Consider the following 22,576-nt stretch of genomic DNA (forward strand, 5'->3'; position numbering starts at 1 on the left):
CCTAATTTTCTGCTGATTCTTTAAACTTTTCATAATTACAACCACAATAAACTTCCAGGAATAGTATTTTATATAGAGTATTCTGAGTAAAGGAAAGGGATGAAATAAAAGGTGGTGGTATTATTTTTTTCACTGGTTTAAATATATGAAGACCGCTCCTATGCGCTGAGTTAGCTACCTTTACTCAGCTGCCTTTCTTACCATTTTATGCTATTCTCTGTCTTCTTCTTGGTCTGGAGCTAGAAGTAAAAGTTGCTGAAAGATTTAATGCATTAAAAATCTGATTAGAGATATGAGCAATGAACTCTTGTGTTAGCAGGTTCCTAATCTTTCATTCCTTGAGACAAAGATACCAAGAAAGGTAGAATTACAAAAGAAAGCAAATTCTAGATAAAGATACCACTTTGTCATGATTTTATGAATCTTGTCAGTTTTTGCTCTCCATTTCTCATAAACCTTTGTCTCACATAAGATTTCATATTTCTACAGCATTCTGAAAACAATTGTAAACCTTTATTTTGAATGACAAGAGCGGGAGGAAAGTGAGAAGGAATAAGGGAGAGAATGTTTTTACTTGTCTCACAGTACTAATGCCTGCATGAGGTGGAGCAGGGAGCTAGATTGGAAGAGCAGCCAGGAAACAAAACCAGTGCTCCCTTAAGGGATGCCAGTGCCACTGGCACAGCTTAACCCTTTGAGACACAATGCTGGCTGTCTTTCTTTAATGTTACTCCCTGCTTTCCTCCTGTATAATCACACTTAGCATTTTTTAATAAGTTTAGGCAAATTATACTGCCTTTTACAAATTGTATCCAACTAAATCAACCATAATTATACTTGCATATTCATGTATCCTAATTTATATAGGTTATCTTTATTACTTTTTCATTATACAGCATTAAGTTTTCTCCTGTTTGTTTATTATCAGACTTTGCTTGTTCTTACTTCTTACCCCGTAGTCTAAATGATTTGAGAGGGGAGTCATGCTTTTATTTTTCTGTGCCAGTGAATGCTTCCTGCACACTCATTAATTTTCCTGGCTTGTGGAAGTATTGTGCAGGGTGTTTACCGAGTGATGGGAGATTTGTAGTCTCTGCCTAGTCCTGGTTAATTACAGTCTCATGAATATCAGCCTTAAACCACAGCTCTCTGTTGACTGATTTAAATAATATTGCTATTCATTCTGTTATTTAATGAGCTTAATTTACAGACATATCTTAAACTGGTGAACTGGATTAGTTTATAATTGGGATGAGAGCAAATATTGGTGATGAGAGAGACATGCAGAAACAGACTTGGTGAAATGCTGTGTCTGTGAACAGTGTTAGAATCATTTCCATTCTGTCTGTCTGCTCATATTTTCTGAAGTAACTGAAAATGAGAAAGGGTGTTGAAATGGTTCTTATGAGAAAACAAAGTTATAACTGTTTTCATCTGTGCAAGTGAAAGGACTATACAGTTTGCCTATTCCTCTCATTATTCTATTGGACTCCGAATAAAAGGCAAAGTCCTCAGTGTTTCTTAGGTGAAAAACACCACTGTATGTGATTTTTTTAAAAAACAAACAAACATGAATTTCTGATTCTTTTCCTTCCTGATGTATAATATTTTACCTCTTTCCACTTGCATTTAGAAAACATGTCTGCCATTTGATTTTCATGTTAGACTTGTTAAAATATAATATAAATACATTTTTTACCAAATTAATTCAGTTGAAGAAAGGAATATTAGCTCTTTCATGTAATTTATGGTTGATAATGACTTCAGGATTATCTGCAATTACTTCTGTGGCTCAAATACAACTAAATGATGCAATTAAAAAGGATATCTCTAATACTAGCTAATTAAAATGACAAAAATCTTTATAGAAGAGGGCTAAATAGCATGAATATCACAGATGAAAAGAACTTTTGAAAATAAGTAGCATTGTTTTCTTAATTTTACTACATGATTTCATTTAAAGCGTTTAGAAATATACAACTCTGTGAAGAATGCAAATACATTAATCATAAGCACCCATATGTAGGCAACTGGTTAGGCTGCTTTGTACCTAAGCAAGTGTTAAACTCCTTAGAGAAAAGCATGCAATATGGGCCTGGTTAATACTGATTCTGAGTTAACTATACCAGTGGACCAGCATAGTTGGCTATTCTATTCTTTCTATTCTATTCTATTCTATTCTATTCTATTCTATTCTATTCTATTCTATTCTATTCTATTCTATTCTTGTTTTTAATATGCCAGTGTGGGGGGTCCTTTTTCATAGCCTAGTAGCTTGTGGCCTGGGAAAGCAGCTGAGGATGGCCCAAAGTCTTGGGACCCTGCACCCATGTGGGGAGACCTGGATGAAGCTCCTTGTTCCTGGCTTTGGATTGACTTAGCTTTGGCCTTTGCAGCCATTTGGGGAGTGAACCAGCAGATGGAAGATCTTCCTCTCTGCAGCTCCTTCTCTCTGTATATCTTCCTGTTCAATAAAAATAAATAAATCTGCACAAAAATATGCAGGGAATATTATGTGACAGTGGCTAGGCAATGCCAGGATGGAACACCACTGCACAGTGTGTTGCTTGGGAGTGGCAGGTTGTCCAGGGAACTGTGTCTGAGGACATGTTGAAGTAGGGGCCACTGAGGTCATGTTTGACAGGTGAAGAATAACTTCTGGGAATGACTGGGATCATGCCACTACACAGGCAGGGAAGTGAGAGGGCTGAGAGTAGATGATTTAAAAAGGGTGGGGGTTCAGAGGGCATGTGTGTGTTGGCCAATGGTACCTGCTGACATGGGGGACCTGGGCTTGGCTAAGTAGCATCACCCACTGCTTTCCTGGTACACACAAAGCTGGGACTGAATAGTCAGGTTAGGTTTCAAAAACTGCCCACAAGCATTGGGGTAGGTGATGGGTTCATCACGCTGAGCAGCAGTACCCACCAGAATACAAGAGAACAGGCTCTTTGGGCACATCCTAAAGGGGATTTGTGGGATGGCTTCTGTAGGACTGTGGCACCTGCCTGTTTATGCAAGAGCCGGGGATGGTGACAGGTTGAGCCAGGCTAGATATTGAAACTCATTGACACAGCAGTTGGGGTTCGGAGGAGGCTAGGCTGGGCCAGGCTATAATAACTGCTGACAGATGCAAAAGCCAGGACTGGGGTCAGTCTATGCCAAGCAGGGCTTCAGCACCCACTGGCATGTGTGAGATCCAGGTCTGGGATTGGACCTGGCTGAGGAACTTCAGGAAATCCTGTGCAAGACTGCAGCTCCTGTTGGTGAGCCTGAGAATGAGGACCTGGGGCAGTCTGGGTTGGACAAGGTGGCAGCATCCATGGATGTGAACAAGAGCCAGATGGATGCATGATGGGCCAGGCCTGGCTGTAATACATGCCTGCACAAACAAAAAGCAAGTAGGAAGTATGTCTGTGGGGGTTGTTTGCAGTGGCCTTAACTAGGCTGAAGTGTCTACTGATGTGTATGAGGACCAGCCAGTGACAGTCTGGATTGGGCTAGGCCACAGCACTCATTGGTTTCTGTGAGAGATGAGACTGGGAGCAGAACTGACCAGGCAGCTGCATCCATTGGTATGTGCATTGGCTGATGGACATGATGGACAGTACTGGATGCTACAATAGGTGGTGCACACAAGAGTCAAGGTCACCCCAGATGAGGTTTGTTGGGAAACTCCATGACTAGACCTCTGGACTCAAATGCCAGTCACAGGGAAAATCACAGGATGCGTAGTCCAACTTTGAAATGCATGTAATGGGACTATTCTCAGTTGCTGATGTCTGTGCAGTGGACAGCATGCCCAGATGTACACAGGGACCATGACAGTCAGCTCACCTAAGCCACCAGAGGACATCAAGCGTCTCTTCAGGGGATGGAAATCAGAACAGGTTGAAAAACTTTGCCAGACAAGTTTTGCATCAAGTGTCTTGACCTGAGGATGCACCAAGGTGGCCAGCAAGTCATCTTTGGAAAGGATTTTCTCAAACTTGGTGCAAAAAGGCTTATACAAAAACTATAACTAGACTATCAAAAGTGAAAGGACTTGAGTATTAGTGATTTGATAGGGATATATAAACTGGAAGGAGGAAAAGTGAGAAATTTAAAATGAAACCATCACACTGCAGTGGAACCTCTTGTAAATTGAGCAGTAATAGGTGTTATTTCCTATTTAGAAAAATGCTTCCTCTCATCCTTTCTAGCCCTAAAGTACGTTTCTTTTAGAAATCTGCAGTAGAACCACAGGATTTCTGCTTGGTATTGAACTTACATTTTTAAAGCTATCTATATCATCTAAAATTGATCTTATCTGTCCTTTTCATCTTCCATGCTTCTGAACTTTTATTATAGTTCCATATAATACAGTGAGTGTAGGTCAAATATCTGAGTGGAAGGCAATAGGAAGGGTGAATTCAGATTGAAATGGACTGAATCAGGGATTTCAAGATTATTCATATGCTTTGTAAATTAACCAGAATGTAGAAGAATAAACATGCCTTTGTATAATTTTAACAAAATAAAATACTTTATTTGAAGTATTGCTTAGAAAATGGTTTAACAAATTATGAAGGAAAAGGCCCGGTGTGGTAGCCTAGACGCTCAAGTTGTCGCCCTGTAATGCACTGGAATCCTATGTGGGTGCTGGTTTGTGTCCTGCGTGCTCCACTTCCCCTTCAGCTTTCCTGCCTGGGAAAGCAGTAGAGGATGGTCCAAAAGCCTTGGAAACCTGCACCCACATAGGAGACCAGGAAGAGTTTCTTGGCTCTGGCTTTGCATTGGCTCAGCTCCGCTGATGGGGCTACTTGGGGAATGAACCAGTGAAAGGAAATCTTTGTCTCTCCTCTCTGTAGATTTGATTTTCCAACAAAAATAAATAAATCTTAAAAATTATGAAGGAATAACAAAAAATATATTGTCAGTTTTTGTTTTGCTAGTCTGTGTTCATGTCTATATATATATATATATATATATATATATATATGTAGTTGCATTTGCTGTTTATAACTAAGTATTTATTGAAGCTCAAATGCATTTGATGAAGAAACAAATGTGTAAGTACTTTAACGTTAAAAATATGTCACTTAAAATCTGTTTTGTAGCCATACATGAATGATCACAAAGAAAGAGAGATTAGAAAAAGCAATGCCTGCCAAAGGAAGAGGAGATAAAATCAAGGTATGTGGGTAAGTAAGATGTTCAGTGAATATATAAAGAGTGGATTATTTAAATCATGTATTTACAGAAGAAATAATACTCACTGCAGGATGAAAAAATGGCTTTGGAGTTGTGGTCAATAGAAGGTAGTCTTTAACACTTCATTTCTTTTGATAAGAGTTAAGTTAAATTTTAATCAATTAAACTTGAATAGAATTTCTAATAAGGGACATTGAAAGATTGTATTGAAAAATAGTTTGGTAAACACTGGTTGCAACATATAAAATTGTTTCGAAAATGACAGCATTGTTGTTCCTTTTTAAAAAAAAATAAAATTCAGTAGCAAAGAATTTAACATACTTATTTAGGCTTCCTCAGTAACACAGGTACAGTACATGTTTATTGAATGGAAGTTATTGTATCTCCCTTTAGGTAACAATTCTTTGTGTGAGTGTCTATGACTGGGAGAGAGTCGGTCCACTGGTTTTATGTTATTGAAGAAGCTTGTCCTTCTTAGCCTGCAAACAAGAGCTTGTTGAATGAAGATATTCACCCCACACTAGCACTGTGAGATGATTGTCTAGTCTAAATCTCAAGTGATGTGTTCAGTTCTCTTGACAGTTTTAACTCTACACCACATTTTGATAAACTGATAAATTGTCAGGACTCTCTTCAAATGGGCTAAATCCTGGACTGATCCCACCAGGGGTTACTCAATAAACAGAAAGAGATAGATATTCTCACTTTTACTTTTGACAGCAATCTAAGATATCAACAGGTATGTTGATCCCAAACTTGCCCAATTCAAACCAGCTTAATTTCAACTGTTACTTTTTGCTTTAAAAGATTTATTTATTTATTTCAAAGGCAGATCTACAAAGAGAAAGATAAGTAGAGAGAAAGATCTTCCATTCACTTGTTCATGTCTCACATGATTACAATGGCCAGAGCTGAGCTGATCCAAAGCCAAGAACCAGGAGTCAGGAACCAGGAGCCAGGAGCTTTTTGGGGTCTTCCATACAGGTGCAGACACTCAGGGCTTTGAGCGATCCTCCATTACTTTTCCAGGCCATAAGCAGGGAGCAGAATCAGAAGGGAAGCATCCAGGATAGGAACCACTGGCCAAGTGAATACTGTTGCTTGCAGGCCAGCGATTAGCCAATTGACCCATCATGCCAGCCCCTCAACAGTTGTTCTTAACTCTTCCTCGTAGACAGGTACTGCTAAACTAAAGCAGAGATTAAATATTCGAAAAAAAATCAAAGACATTTTAAGATTTCACCTTACTGAATTCAGTTCAACATTAAAGTCTGACTCAGAAACTTTCTTAATGTAAAATTTGTACCTACTTACTTCCTTTGAAACATTATGCTATTTGATCACTTGATAATAATACCACTCCTGTTCATCGCAGTGGGTTATCAAACATGATGTAAAAACCTCCCGTTGCATATCTCCTTCCAGGACTGCATCCATTCCTTAGGCATCCATCTCTGAATGAATTAGAAGTAAACTGGATCATATTATCACCTACCTCATCTTTGTCTATTTAAATCTCAGTTATGTAGTGTGACAGTTTTTTCAAATAACTGAATTGAGGTATCGGTGGTTGATAGGTCAGTCTTGCAACTGCCTGTTTGAAAAAAACTTCATGTTTTCTGAGTGGTTTCTTTTACTACCTACTAAAAATTTAAGTCAGAAAGTTCAAGAATAGCAATACTAATATAAAATCAATCATAATTCAATGCAAAAGATTTTTTGGGGGTAAAATATATATTTAACTATTATGAATATGAACATTATAAACATGTTTTAACAAGGAAGCATGAGCTATCATGAATCCCTATATAATATCAAACAAACAAAATACCAAACAATTCTTTTCTCTAATCTCAATATTAGTTTTGTTTTTACCATGTGCAATGTGAATATAATTCCCAGTTCTGTATTTTTTATGTTAATTTGACCATCAGTGCTAATCTTCTGCCTTATTGGGGCAGTATCAGTTTTTTACTGAGACAACACCCTCCCTTGGTCATACATCTGTTTTTGCACTAATACTTCTTGTTAAGATATAATTACATGCATGTATCACTATGTGATTGTTCTTTATCTGTCCCTTGTCAATAGTGCTGCATAACATGGGTGCTACCACATCTAGATTACAGAATCTTACTGTTTCTCTTTCTAAGATGCACCATGGAGTGGCAGGTCCTGCAAGCAATGCGCTGACTCACAGACAGCAACAGTGGCTGTCCCACTTGTTCATCAGGGTCCCATTCTCTCTAGGCTTTTGAACCTTAAAAAGTTGGGGAATTGGAGATGTTTCTTGCTCTCAGATCTAGTTAGATTTTTGCCTGCTCATCTACAAATTCTGTATCCTCACAATTGATTTGCTCCAGAATATTACTTGACAAGACATAATACACATAAGCATACCAAAATGCTATGGAGATTTCTGACATACAACACAACTCTTTTTTTTTTTTAACCCAAAAGTATCAGCTGTATTCTCTCTAGTCTCTTTTAGATGTATAAAACTTACATGAGGGTCCCGGTTCAGTAGCCTAGCAGCTAAAGTCCTTGCTTTGAACACACCTGGAACCCACATGGGCCTTGGCTCTTATTCCAGCAGCCCCGCTTCCCATCCAACTTCCTGCTTGTGGCCTGGGAAAGCAGTCAAGGATGGCCCAAGGCCTTGGGATCCTGCATCTGTGTGGGAAACTCGGAAGAGGCTCCGGGCTCCTTCTTTTGGATCCGCACAGTTACAATCATTGCGGTAGCTTGGGGAGTGAATCATCAGATGGAAGATCTTCCTCTCTGTCTCTCCTCCTATCTGTATATCTGAATATTCAATAAAAATAAAATAAATCTTAAAAAAAATGCCCACTCAGGATGTCCTTTCAAAAAAAACTTATATGAAAGCCCATGAATCTCACTTTGGAAAAAATCAAATTTAGTATAATTTTTGTCTTAAAAATATACTGGACTATTGCATACTTCTCTGTTCTTACCTGATCTATGGGTCTATTATTGAGAACATCTACTTAAGGCCATTAAGAATTTATTTTGCAATTTTTTTTTTTTTACACAACAGGCAGAGAATTTTTACACAATATCTGACAGATGGTTGTCTGTCTAGTTAGGAATGTTTTCCTGAGACGCTACTGCGTAATCTTCTGCAACCACCTGTTCAAATATCCAGCTGTCCCTCCTAATCAAAAAGTATTTATTTAGATTTAATCAAAGAAGAAAATTAATTCTTCTAAAGGAAAAAAAATCACAATTGTTCCTTGATGTGTCATTCCTGATAACTGGTTCACTGAAGAGGGATAGAGTAGGGGTAGGTATTATTTTTTAAAAGATTTTTTTATGCTTGTTACAATTTTGAAAGTTCAATTTCTGATTTAGCAAGTATTGATTCATAGTTACACATTAGGGCAATGTGAAAATCTGAAGTCTTCAAAGCATATAGAACCATTGTTGTCATAGTTTATGGAGTGGTGCCTCAATCCAAGGAGGAGAGGAAATAGCATGGTATTTGGTACTTTATGTACAGTAGGATTTTACTGGTGTGTCAGAGTAGTCATTGGAATATACTCAGAGGAAAGGCTCATGAACCACTTCTCTCACTAAGGACTTGGTGTAAAATAAACCCAAGTCATCAGGCGGTAGAGAGAAAGGCTGAGCTACTCAATGGATTTCTGACAATTGGAAGTTATTTTCGTTGATGCCATTGGTGCTTGCTGGTTTCTGCAGAAGTTTTATTTTCTAATATTGAGAGCAGAGAAACAGTGCTAGAACATCATGCATCTGTCCTAGATTCCAAACTCTTAGCCATGAAATCTGCCTCTGAAACCTGCTTCCTACATGCTTACTAGATATTTCTGCATTTTCATATGAAAATAAATTTTTCAGAGATCAATTATTGCCTTAAGAATGTGGGATTCTAGACCTCTACTTGGCATTTTATAAAGCATTATGTTTTTAGGATTTAATGCATGCAGTTAAATTATTTTGATTCTAAATCATTCTTATTCAATTTAAACAATTTATTCTTTGGTCTCCAGAGATAGAGGAGATTAAGCTGTTCAATTCAAAAAAACATTTGTGCAATCTTAATATAATCTCCTTGTATTTTAACCTTTACTATTCCAAATCCAAGGACTGAATGTGTAATTCCCCATTTACAAAATCTGGTTTAACCAGAATTTCTAACCTATCCCCTACAGAATGTACAACCAATGTTTCTTAAAGTTCCTAGGTAAAACTTGACCGTACAAAAGACTTTTCTGGATTAATTTTATCAACTCCAATCATCCAATTCTTCTTATTTTTAGAGCAGAGGCCCTTTGCTAGGCCACTGATTTTGTTTCTTAATATTTACAATTGATATAATACTAGCTTGCAGAGTATCAGAATATGAAGCAAAATCTTGTCAGTATTCCAAGGCTTTGTATCCATGATACTAAAGAGTATCTCATATCTCCATGTGTTTCTCACAGACGCTATACCTCCATCTCCTTGGGGGCATCCAAGCATTTCTTTACTTGTGATACATATTGTTTCATTTGTGGTTTGTGTTTTCATTATTAGAATTAGAGATGACCCAGACATGAGAAAGCAAAGGATTTTTCAGAAGCTCCTCACATTCACACCGCTATCCATGAAAGGACATATATTCTATATCCCCAAATATATTCTCAAATCTGTGAGTTTATAAAGACTTACTACTGTGAATTCTCATCAACTTTTGAAATTTACTCTTCTGCATCTCTGCTGTATTCCCAGCTCTTTTCATCCCTGTTAGTCAAGAAGGCCACAAAGACAATTTACAGTATCAAGGGTTTCAAAACTTAAAGGAGGGTAGGCATTATGCTGCAGTGTGTAAAGCCGCTGCCTGAGATGCCTGCACATAGGTACCAGTTCATTACCCTGCTCTTCCACCCTGATCTACCTTCTGAGGAAAAGGAATTCTTTGGGCCCATGCCATTCAAATGAGAGATCCACATGGAGTTCTCGGCTTCCGGATTTGGTCTGGTCAAGTGTTGACTACTACAGCCACTTTAGTAGCCTATCAGCAGATGGAAGATTCTCTCATTCTAGCTCTGACTCTCTTTGTCTTTCCCCCGTTTGGTTTCTCCTTCTCAATCTGCTCTGGCTTTTAATTAAATATTTCTGAAGCAAAAACAAGAATCAAAACACTTATAAGAAATCTAAATAATGGCCCTTGAAAAACTAAATTTTACTCTCTCCACCCCATCTTTATCCCTGATAGTAACCCAGCTGACTTAATTCTAATAATCCATTTGCAAGATAAACAGCTGGAGATCTGCAGACACACCAGAGTCTAGTGTGAATAAAGGAGAAAGCACTGGCAATGGCTACTTGAAACAGTAAACAAAGCCAAAAATGCGGAGTTACAAGTGCCACAACCTATAATACATTAATCTTATGTGAGGGATTATCCAGGACTGTCAGCTGTTTTAGTATTCATCAAGGTTGAGAAGCTAGATACAGAGCTCAGGGAATACACTTTCATATTTGCTCTTCACGGAGAAATCTGCTTATGAAAAGATGGAAAAGTAGGCACAGATTTTCCTCTAACAAAATACCAATGGTGAGAAAGGACAATCTAGAACTGTCTATATGTAAATATAATCAAGATGACAAAATGGGATAAATGCCCATTTAAATAGATGGAGAACCATTAGCCAGGTTGAAGCAGAGAAGGCACTTTCCAGGAAATAGGGGAGAATAGGCCAATGGTAGACAGACACCTGGAGACTGGTGTATTGCACCGAGGTGGCACCCTATACTTTCCACTCAAAATAGGTCTGAGTAGTCCCTAGAGCTAACAGCCAGCAGAACTCCACCAAGGGCCATAAGGCACCATCTTGAACAGTATGGTAAAGGCTCTGAGATTGGAGGGACAATAGTGAACTGATTTTGTGCTGATCTGGGAGCAACCTCACTTCCCAGTTAGTGAATTACACTGGTTCCATGGAGAAAATAATACTGACTTTTGCATACTATGTGTCAAAATAGGTCCAGGTGATACTCAGACCTAATACCCAACAGGTTCTCGCAAGATCAGCACCTCCAACAACCTACCCATATAAGATATCTGGTGTCACATAATCTCGGGAACTGCTTGAACCAGAAGTGGGAGAAAGGCTGGATAGACAACGGTGCAGCCTTAGCACAGGATCACAGGAGGTGGAGAGTGGTGAGTAAGGAGCTGGGGCTATGGAGATTGTGGTGGAAGCCTAACACAGGAGTCCAGACCTGAAATTCATTGGAGGAAGTGGCCCAGATGACTGTAAACAAAGAACTATGTACCAACTGCAATAAGTAGATTTGTACTTTAGACTTATGGGTGAAACAGCTTAGAAAACTGCTGGAAGGAGAAGAATCTGCTCACCAGAAGTACAATGGCCAAGAGTGATGCACGGTCCAGTCTCCCAAGGGTTAACTCCACAGCTTAGTTTTGTTTCTCAAGAGGTGTAACAGGGTGTGCAATCTTGGAATGACACATTTAGCCCCTGGCTTAACTGCAAGTTCCTACTTCCTGTTTGTCAAGTTATGTCCCTGGGGAATTTTAGGGCAGCTGCTTGAGAATTGGATAAATACTGGGAAGAACTAGGCAGGGTATAAAAAGCAGCCTGGAGTTTCAATAAGCGGCATTCTCCTAACACAAATGACCCAGTGGGTGTTGTCTTCTTTTCAATCCTAGTCCCTCCCCTCGGCTCGGGAAACACGGTGACGCGGGCATTGCTGACAGAGTAAAAGAAGAGACAGAGGCACAATGAATAGTTTTGAAGACTGTCCTGCAGTGGAACAAAAGCTTTTGCCAACCTCAGAGCTAATTAAGAAAGACATAGAAGAAATGGGGGATGTAGAACTCAGAAAACTCATTACTAAGCTTCTCATCAAGAATGAGAAGCACATACAGGAGTTCAAAGAATATGTCACACAGGAAAGAGCAACACTGAAACAATATGAAGCCAAATTGTTGGAAATAAAGGACACAATAGAACAAATTAAAAATTCAGCAGAAAGTCTCAATAATAGAATGAAGGAGGCAGAAGAAAGAATCTCAGAATTTGAAGGTTTTATTTTTTTTTTGTCTCAATGGGGAGACAATCAAAAAGGTGAAAGAGGATCTGAGTCAAACCAATTAAAGTGCCCAAGAAGTAAAGGGAACTATTAATAGGGCATGTATAAGAGTTATGTGAATTCCAAAAGGCACAGAAAGAGAAGCTGGGTTTAAAAATGTATTTAGTGAAATAATAAAGGACAATTTCCATAATCTGGAGAAAAAATTGGGAAATAGCATCAAGGAAGGGCACAGAACTCCCATTATGATTGACCAAAAGTAATCCTCACCGCAACACATGATAATCAAGCTGTCTTCAGTCGAACATAAGGAAAAGATCCTTAAATCAATTAACCTATACAAAAATGACAAACACACAGCTGATCTCTCAAATGAAACTCTATAGGCCAGAAGAGAGTGGAGTGACATATTCCAGATTCTAACAGGAAAATTTTTTGGCACAGAATAACATACCCAGCAAAGCTTTCCTTTGTGTTTGAAAATGAAAAGAAATTCTTCCACAGTAAAGTAAAGCTCAAAGAATATGCCTCTTCCAGACCTGCCCTACAAATGACACATGAAGATGTTCTCTTGACAGAGAACAGAAATAGCACCCACCAAACCAAAGGCAACTGTGAACAACATCTCAGTAAAATAACAACAGATGACTAATCAATGAACAACCCATTGCTAAATGACTGGATCAAATTGTCACCTATTCATATTAACCCTGAGTGTAAATGGCTTAAACTCAACAATCAAATGTCATAAGTGACTAGACTGAATTAAAAAAACACAAAATCCATCTATTTGTTGCCTGCAGGAGACACATTTCACCAACAAAGATGAGAGGAAACAATCTCTCATGGATTTTGGTGTTTTTGTTTTCATTTCTTCAAAACAGTTGATTTTCCTCATATTAAATTCTTCAATGACTCATAGGTCACTCAGTAGCATCATTTTCTTTTTAATGGTTCCTGATTTTCCTTTTCATTTCCTCAGCGACACACCAGTCATTTGGTAGCATGCTATATAACCTCATGGTGTGGTAAATTTCTATTTTTCTTCCTGTTATTGATTTTGTTTTTTGTAGCTTTTAAGTGGATGATAGTAACTGTGTAACGGAGACTATCATATCCAGATGTAAGGGATATACAGTTCAGTATTCATCTCTACTTCCAAATCAAAAGTAGACTCCCAATAAAACTGTTAAATATATCTTGACAATAGGATACTGGATTCTGTCATTGTCGATGCCTGCAATGAAGGATTTATAACTGTTTATGAAGAACTATACTTTTATAATATTATAACACAAATCAGTGTGTCGGGGGAGGGGACTTGAAGAGGGGGTCAGTGAAATCCCACAGCCTATAGAACTGTATCATAAAATAATAATAATAATGATAACAACAATAAAAATACTTGCCAAAAAGAATAATGGGCGGGATTATACAGTGACAAAATAGGGCTAAGGCAAAAGTAAACTATAATAATTTCAATGTATCACATAGTAGATTGACTTTGTAAAAAGCAACTGGAAATGCTCAGATAATTTAGTTTCAAAAAAATTAATGAAAATGTAAGTTAAATGAAAGAAGTAAGAATAAAATCATGGAATGAAGTGATAGAAGGATTTTCTAGGAAATAAAAATAAAATAAAATAAAATAAAATAAAATAAAATAAAATAAAATAAAATAAAATAAGGTAGACATATCTATTAGCTGAAAATATCTACAAGCAACAAGATAAGAATCGATGTGCAATATCCCAAACAGATGCAAAACAGCAGCAAAGTAGATACTGCAGCGATCACAACCTGAGTGACAACCACACGGAATGTTTGAATAAACTGCAAATGATTGCATCAGAGAGAAAAGAGCTGGGAAGGCAGTAGATAATTCAGAGCCAATAGTTAGACACCTGTAGGCCTGCAAAAGAAATCAAAACAAATAAATTGAGCACAACCCCAAATACAATATAATGAAGGGAACAGTAACTGAAAGAAAATCGCTACATATTGAAGAGATTGATGCTGAAGCACTCAGTGGTAAAAAAATACTTGGCTTGATAAGAAAAATGTCAGTTTGTGTGAGCAATCAGGACAGTGTGGCAGGTCAAACACAAAGATAAACCTTGAAATCATAAGTATAGGTTCACTTTAGTGAGCAGGTAAAGGTACTATAGAAAAGACAGTGCACTGAATACTGTAAAAGGGTCAGGTACATCCAACAGCAAGATGTTCTTTTGCCCATAGTATTGAGCCATCACCCAAAATTACATTAAGCTACTTGATTATGTATTAATGAATATTAAACCACATTTTAATAATCAATTTAATAGCAATTTGTTAGTTTAATAATTTGATGAATAATTAAATAATTACTAAATGTTAAACTAATGTGTATGTTAAACTAATGTGTGGGGTTGTGCCATTCAATATCTGAGTCTGTTGTGTTTTAAAATAAAGCAGAACAAAATCACAAGAAAGTTATTATCCAGTGGACTGTGAGCTGTGCCTCTCTATTTTACCTCCGGCCCTGAGGCAGGCGATTTGTCCTGGGTCTTCCCCTCTCTTACAGCACCAAGAAGAGCTTTGAATGTGTACTCTTCCATCTTCCTTCCTGTGCTCTCACGAAGTAATGATGTCCAGAATCCATACATGCACAGCAGCAAATCACAGCTAAATGTTTTTGTAATAAAAATGTCATCACTCATCTTGCTACTAACGAAGAATAAAAATACATAAAGATGAGAGAGGGGAGATGCTAAAATTTAGGAAATTAATGAATAACAACAAAACAGGCAAGTAATGAATGGAAAAACTATTTCTTCAAGAACATTGAAAGAATAAACTCATTCCTGGATTTTTCAAAAAATTAGAAAACACATACATTCATAATTAATAATAAATTAGTAACCACCCACAGAAACATGGAGAAAGAATTTAAAAGTTATATGAAAGTGGGTTTTATATCAATATGATACTAAAAATGGAAGTCAATATAAATCAGTCTGTTTTTAACAACATAGATTTACAAAATCAGACACTTCCTTAATATTAAATATGAGTAAAACTATTTTACATTATCTTATTAATGGTCATTTGTAAACTATTACTAGGCATTTTGCAATTTAATCTCTCAGTCAGCCTCATTCTCTTCCCTCATAAGTAAACCAGGATACAAAATATTTCAATTAAAGTTGCACAAGCTCAAAAAGAAAATTGTGAAGTCTAAATCCCTCAGTCTAATCTCTCTACTGTTTCTCACAAAACAAATCTTTTCTGTGTGTGCATGACAGATGGGAGAAGTGCAGAGATAGTTTTTTTTTTTTTTTTTTGGTAATTGTTAGATTAATGATGGGAACAAATACAATGCGGAGTCCTAAAGAAAACTTGCTTACCTATACACCTAGGTGTATTTCTTAGTATTCACACCGTATCCCAATAAAGTACTTTAAAAATGAGGAGTGATAAATAAATAAGAGTTAAATCATAAAGGAAGGAAGGATGGAGAGAAGGATAGTGAGGAATCAAGTAAACTTTTAAAGAAAGTATAACTATTTTAATACTGCTGTTAGACTCAAACCAAAAGGCTAAGTGAATTTTCAATCTTTTTTTAAAATATTTTGTTTCTTGGATATGGCTTTATAGGTATAGGAATTCCCACTTCAGCTCTCCTCCTCCCTCCCCATTCCCCCTTCACCGTTTCTTCCCATATTATTTCAGTGCAGTAGTCCTGCAGCAATGTTCACAAGTCCAACATTCTGATCTTCTGAGAATATGTGTATATACCTGTTTACCTGTATATCTATTGACCTTGTATTTTGCATGAAAGTTACCTTAAGTGCAGTGAGATTGTCCTAAGATCAGAAATCTACTAACAATACCTGTTGGAATGAATTTCCAATCTTATAGCAGATTGTTTCAATGTTCAAGCAACTTTTCTGCTATTTGATCGTAGTTAGAATATGCAAAACAAAAAAAAAACTTCCATGTGCTTTAGAAAAGCTACAGGATTTGGTATGAAAATGTAAAAGATAATATAGAGATATTTTATTTAATCCAAATATAATAAACAAAACATTAGATACTAAATACCAACAATATGTAAAATTCTACTCCATTTGATTCAACTTTACTACCTGGAGAATCACATGGTACCTTAATATCAGTGGAAAAAAATTCCAGTTATTCATTTAGCATATTAAATGAGAAAGACAAGTGCTGCCCAGACAGCTTTTTATTCTTTCCAATGGGTGTTTAAGAATATTTGACAACAAGGGACAGAATTGTGGCATAGCAGTTTAAGTTATCATTTGTGACACTGGCATTCCAAATGGGTGCTCATTCATTTTCTTGCAGCTCTCTTTCTGATCGCTGCTAATTGCTTGAGTTAATCAGAGGAAGATGGTCCAAGTGTTTTGGTCCCTGTCTCCCACCTGGGAGAATCCATATAAGCTCCTAGATCCAGGCTTTGACTTGGCCCAGTTCTGGCCATTGTTACGAGCTGTAGTGTGAACTAGCATATAAAAGATCTCTCTCTCTCTCTCTCTCCCTATCTCTCTGTAATGCTACCTTCAAAATAAATAAATAAATCTTTACAGACAAAAAAAAGGAAACAAAAGCATATTGGGCAAGCAATGTTGGCAACATGGCAGCAATTACTAGTGAGTATAATTAGAAAGACTTAACTGTATCCAATAGGGAAAGAATAGGAATGTCCCATTTAAAAGTAGAAAAAATATTAAGATTTCCTAGTTATCATTTTAAATCGTATATGACTGAATAGAAATAATTAAAATTTAACAAGCCAAGATAAGCATGCAAAATGTTAATCACTTTCAAAAAAGACAATCACAAAAATTCACTGTAAGTATCAAAATAATATAATAAATTGACCATGAAATACATAATATGGTCCCACAGTATTATTTTTTGCTTTGTAGTTTATTTTGCTAACAATTAGATGGGTCCCAAGATTGCTTGGTGGGAAAACCCATATATGAGACGTGGAGCCATTTGATTATGGTGGTGGGAACTGAAGCACGTCTTTTTGTGAGGACTATGGAAACCTGCAGAGTCTAGCTCATATTTGTCTCAAAAAGGGGATTGAGAAACTCAAGTATTTATTTTTGCAAACTCCATTGGTCACTTTGGCACTGTCGTGACCTATCTGGTAGGAAATGGCTGAGAGAAAGCCCTTACTTCGAGAATCACAGAGGCAGTTGAGTACTATTAGCCAGTACTAACACAGTGAGTGTCAACGAAGTTTGGGCAGAATTGTAGTAGCTTTCATGGCATAGCCATGTCATTCAAGTGGATTTACACTTTTGTGTGGGGGTGATGCTTCTGTTTGATATCTGTCTGTATTCTCTCTATTCCATGTACTTGTTCCCTTTATGGAATTAGGAAAATAGTCAAACTTGTGCCCATTTAACGGTCATTTCTTGGGGGCCATTACACACTAATTTGTTTTCTGAAATTGACATTTTATGGGTTTCTATCTTACAGCCTATACAAATTAATTTTCAAGTGATTATGGATGTCAAGGAAACTTTTTCTTAATTTTTATAATTTCCCAATTTTCTATGTTTTCTAATATGTAAATATTTATCTTTAAAATCTATTAGCTGTCCAATCACATTATGTGCTTCCTGAGGTGGAATAGGCTTTTAATTATTAATTTTATTTTTAATATTGCTTACATTAATTGAGACGGTTGCGTGCCCATGTTGCCCTCTGACTAGGATGGGGAAAGTTGAGGAGTGGAGGGTGGTGGGTGGCACAAATATTTCAGTTTTTCCCCCCTTTTCTCCTTGTTTCACCTGTGTCCACTGTATGGAAGGGGAGGGGGCCTGTTCCTTGCTGTCAAACTGTATCAGCACTCAGTAATGAAGAACGGTCATTTGATGATGCCTTAAATGACCCTATCGTGGGGAAGAGTTTTCTGAAGATATTACTTGAGTGATTTTGATAGTTCTGAGACATTGTTGGCTTCTTTGCATTAGGGTTGAGAAAAATCTTTCTAAGGTTTTTTAGCTGACCAAGTCTACTTTAGTGTTTTCACAGACTTGCTACAGAGCTTGGCCAACCTGTTCTGCTCTCCATCCTCTGATGAGGCACTTCACACCCTCTGCTGGCCTAGTTGAACTGGCTGTTATGTTCCTCATGTGCATCTGGGCACACTGTCTACTTTATGAACATCAGCAGTTGAGGAGGCCTTGTTCTAGTACATGCATTTCAACGTCAAACCATGTATCCTATTTTTCCTATGAATCCAGCAGTCCAGCTGAGGAGTCCCTTGAGAAACCTTGGCTTGGATGACCTCAGACTTGACCTTGGTGTGTACCAACCAGTGCAGGCTATGATTCAGTCTGTCACCTGCACAAACCAAGGCACATTGGATACAGCTACCTAGTCAGTTCCATACCCTCATCCCATCTCTCATGTGAACCAACAGATGCAGTCTAGCCCAACCCAATGAACCACAAGCATGATCCTCACACATACTAGCAGATGCTGTGGCCTAGTTTCAGTGACTCCGATAATCCCCAAAAGGCTTGCCCCTAGCTCCAGTTTTTGTGTAATCCATCATGTATTGTGAACTAATCATCCCATTCTGCCCATCCCATCCAGCTCTGTGCACACTTATGGGTGCCGTGGCTTAGCTAAACTCAACCCATCCCAAGACCTGGCCCAAGAGCTATGCTGACAGGTGCTTCCTCCTAGACTAGCCTGGCCTACACTAAGCCCTGGCCCTTGTGCTCACCAGCAGGAGCTGTAGCCTAGTGGAATATGTTTTAAAAATGAGAAACTGTGGGACTGGCTTATTTAATGTTTTTATTTCCTATCACTTTAAGTATAACATACAAAATTCATGCAAAAACACATTTATATTTTTTCTACACACTGGATTTTGAAAGTCTTTTTCATTTGTCACTTTTGATGGCTGTTTTGGATTTGTGAATTCATTGTGTAATGAAATCCAAAATTATTCTCTTGTAGAGCCATTTGATTTTATGTTTTTGCCTTGAATTTCTTATCACAAGTTATGTTATGTAATTTCAAAATAATTAGGTACTTCAAAACCATAAACATTTTATTGAAAAGTAAATGTATTTGTAATGTGCTCAAAACCATGCTAATGAGATATTACATTTGCATCTCTTCAATTTTGACCTCAGAGTCTTACTTATGAAATGATTTGCTTTTTCTATAGTCACTTTTTGTTTTTATCTTCTACTTTACTTGAATCGTGTTACTAGTGTTTTCCCCTCTGAATATGGCTGTTTTCTTGCTCTTTATTATCACAAGCTATATTTAAATTTGCTTTTGCCCTTTCCTGTGCGTTCCATCAAAGTGATGGTGTTATCTTGCATTTAATCCTAAAGAACTTGACTTAGTTTTCTGTTGATGCTTCAGGTGTTAATGGAATTAGCTTTCAATTTAGCTGTTGATTTCTCACTATATTTATTTCTTTTACTCATCAATGTAACATTTTCTTGCTCCTTCAGCTTAAAGAATACATTATCTTGGCAGATTTTAGGATAATCCAGACTGGCTTGTAACTCTAACAAGATATATGTCAACATTTTAGGTGCAGAACATTTTTTTTTTTTTTTTTTTTTGGGGGGGGGAGTGTGCAGGAAAATCCTCAGCACCATGGCGAGGAGTAAAACTAATCTTTGTGACCCACCCAGCGAGGCATGAGCCAATCCATGCCAGCTCTTTCCTGTCAGATTTCAAGTTCTACTTTCTGTTGTTTATTTATTTTAGGTTTTTTTTTTTTTTTTTAGTTTGTATGATTGTTTGTTTGCTGTGAGGGGTTTTCGAAGCGATCCCGATGGTCATTGCGAGGGAGGGGGGGTCCAGAGGTGGAGCCAGTCTCGGACCAGAGAAAGCTCTCCTCCCTGGTCCGGAAGGACGTTTATTGTTCTTCTGTTTCTGCAGACCACTCAGGGCTTCTGGTTGTCTTTCCGATGACGTTGGTTTCTGCACTGTAGTGTTTGGACTTCTTCCATCCCCTGTGGAAGCTCCGGTTGGGGGTGGGTGACCTCAGAGTACTCGGCCTCCGAGGGCATCCAATTCCCTGTGGCCTCCTTGGCAGTTGGGATATAGTCCTTGTTGCTCGTATTAATAGTTTGTGGTGAAGGTCTGGGAGTCTTCATGGTTGGGATCCAGGCTTTCTCCTTACCACCTGCTCCACCCTGGAGTGCTCCCCTGCTCCACGCACATGACCTCCTGTTAAGAGGTTGTCAGGATCGCACCCGATTCCCCCCTCATGCATTGGTATAGTAGTTTTATTGTTGTTTAGTGCCACTTTGAGTCTGTTATCTATGAATTACCAGATTTGATCTTGATAGGCTATATTGTACTTTTTTCTCACTCTTTTTATGGTCCTGAAAGATTTCCCTGCACTCCCCCCCATTACAGGTTAACATAGCGTATTGAGGGTATAGTAGGTTTTACAGATTTTCGATGTAGATCTTAAGTATTCTGGATTATCCTAAAATCTGCCAAGATCAGCAAAATTTTACTTCAACACAACAACTGGCTAAATACTAAGATGAAATGGACACGAAACAGCTGAATGGTGCCTTATGGCCATTTTAAGGTATAGAGCAGCCGGTCCTGTATATGAACTAAATTGAAATGTCAATGAGCTAATCATAGGTTGTGGCTAGGACTTGTTTTCCTTATTTTTTTTTTTTTTTTCTTTTTAATACACTGGTTACTCAAAACCATGTCAATTCCATAACATTGCAAATTGCTGTTGATGTTATATTGGGACTCTTAATTGACTGTGATGATATTCTGCCAGCTCAAACTTCAGACCAGAAAAGGTCTCCCCAAGAAACTGTTCAACCAATCTGGACAATAAGTAGCTGGACTCTATGCTTGGTATATGTTTGCAATGAAAGAATCTTGATTGAATTTGAACTGTAATACTGCATCAAGGTGGAGGAATCCACCGGGGGGAGGGGAGGGGGAGGGAGGGGGGGATTCCCAGAGCCTATGAAACTGTCACATAATGCAAAATAATTAACAATAAAAAAAAAAAAAAAAAAAGAATACATTATCTGCCATAATACTTTGTCTTACAAACTGTGTTTTGGAAATCATCTCCTTGTTTCCTAAATTCCTCATTAACTGATAGAATTGAAATCCAGTTTTTTAGCATTATGCTTCCTTTTCTTCTGCAATCATATAAAATGAGATGCTTTTTTTTTACTTTAATTGGCATAAATCCTGATAAAGCAGCACATAAGATTAGTTTCCAGGAAGGAAACCCAGGCAATTGGACCAAGACCTTCAACTCAACTTTACTTCCTTCCCAGAGTATTTTTCAACATGGAATAAACTACTGAGGCATTCTTCCCTGATAGAATACTGTTTCATGTTTTACTCGCAGATAAGCCTATAAAATTGTTAGTCAACAAAGGCCCAATGAAAGCTCGTGTCTGCATTGCAGTTCAGCCTGTGTACCAAGAACTCAGCTTCAGGTTCTGCAGGTAGGTTGTTAGAAATACAGAGTACTAGATTCCATCTGAGACAAACTGAGTCAGAATTTGCCAGTCAACCAAAATCCTGTACTTACATGCACAGTGCGTATAGGCAAGTACTGCAGTGTAACAAGTCTTGCACTATGAGAACTCCATACAGGTTACTATGAGTAACTCCATACAGGTTTCCCATGTGGGTTGCAGAAGAATATTTAATCGCAAGCACTCTGGTGCGGAATGAAGTCATACGAGGCAGCTTTATTGTCAAACATCTACCCCACCTGTATGTTTAGTTACACATAATTTCATTGCATATGAAGGGTTATTTCTCAACTAGTACTGTCATGATACTGAAAAATTTCCATTGCCAGAAATACCCTTTAAAATTTCTGTGTTTTCTGCAAATGCTAATAATTCTAACTCTGACAATTACCTATTTGGTCTCTATCTTAAATTTTGTCACTTCAAAATGTTGCATGAGTGGAATTATACATAGTACTATGACTTGAGATTGATTTTTTCCTGACATAGTCTTTAGAAGATCCAGCCGAGTTGTTGCATGTATGTATATATTTTTGTTTTATTATTGCACAGTTTCTGTGCAATGCATTCTTTAAGCCTACTAGAGTCAGTGCTGAGCTGGGATGGATCTAGAAATCAGGAACATAATCTGAGTCTCCCATGTGAGTGACAGGGATCCAACTACTAGAGTCAGTTCCCACTGCTTTTCCTGCCATGTAGAATAGGCCCAACCTCATGTTCGGGAACTCCTAGGTAGGATACAGGTATCCAAAGAGCAACTTATTCACTGCAAC

This window comes from Ochotona princeps, chromosome 5, assembly GCF_030435755.1.
Source record: "Ochotona princeps isolate mOchPri1 chromosome 5, mOchPri1.hap1, whole genome shotgun sequence".
Classification (NCBI taxonomy): Eukaryota; Metazoa; Chordata; class Mammalia; order Lagomorpha; family Ochotonidae; genus Ochotona; species Ochotona princeps.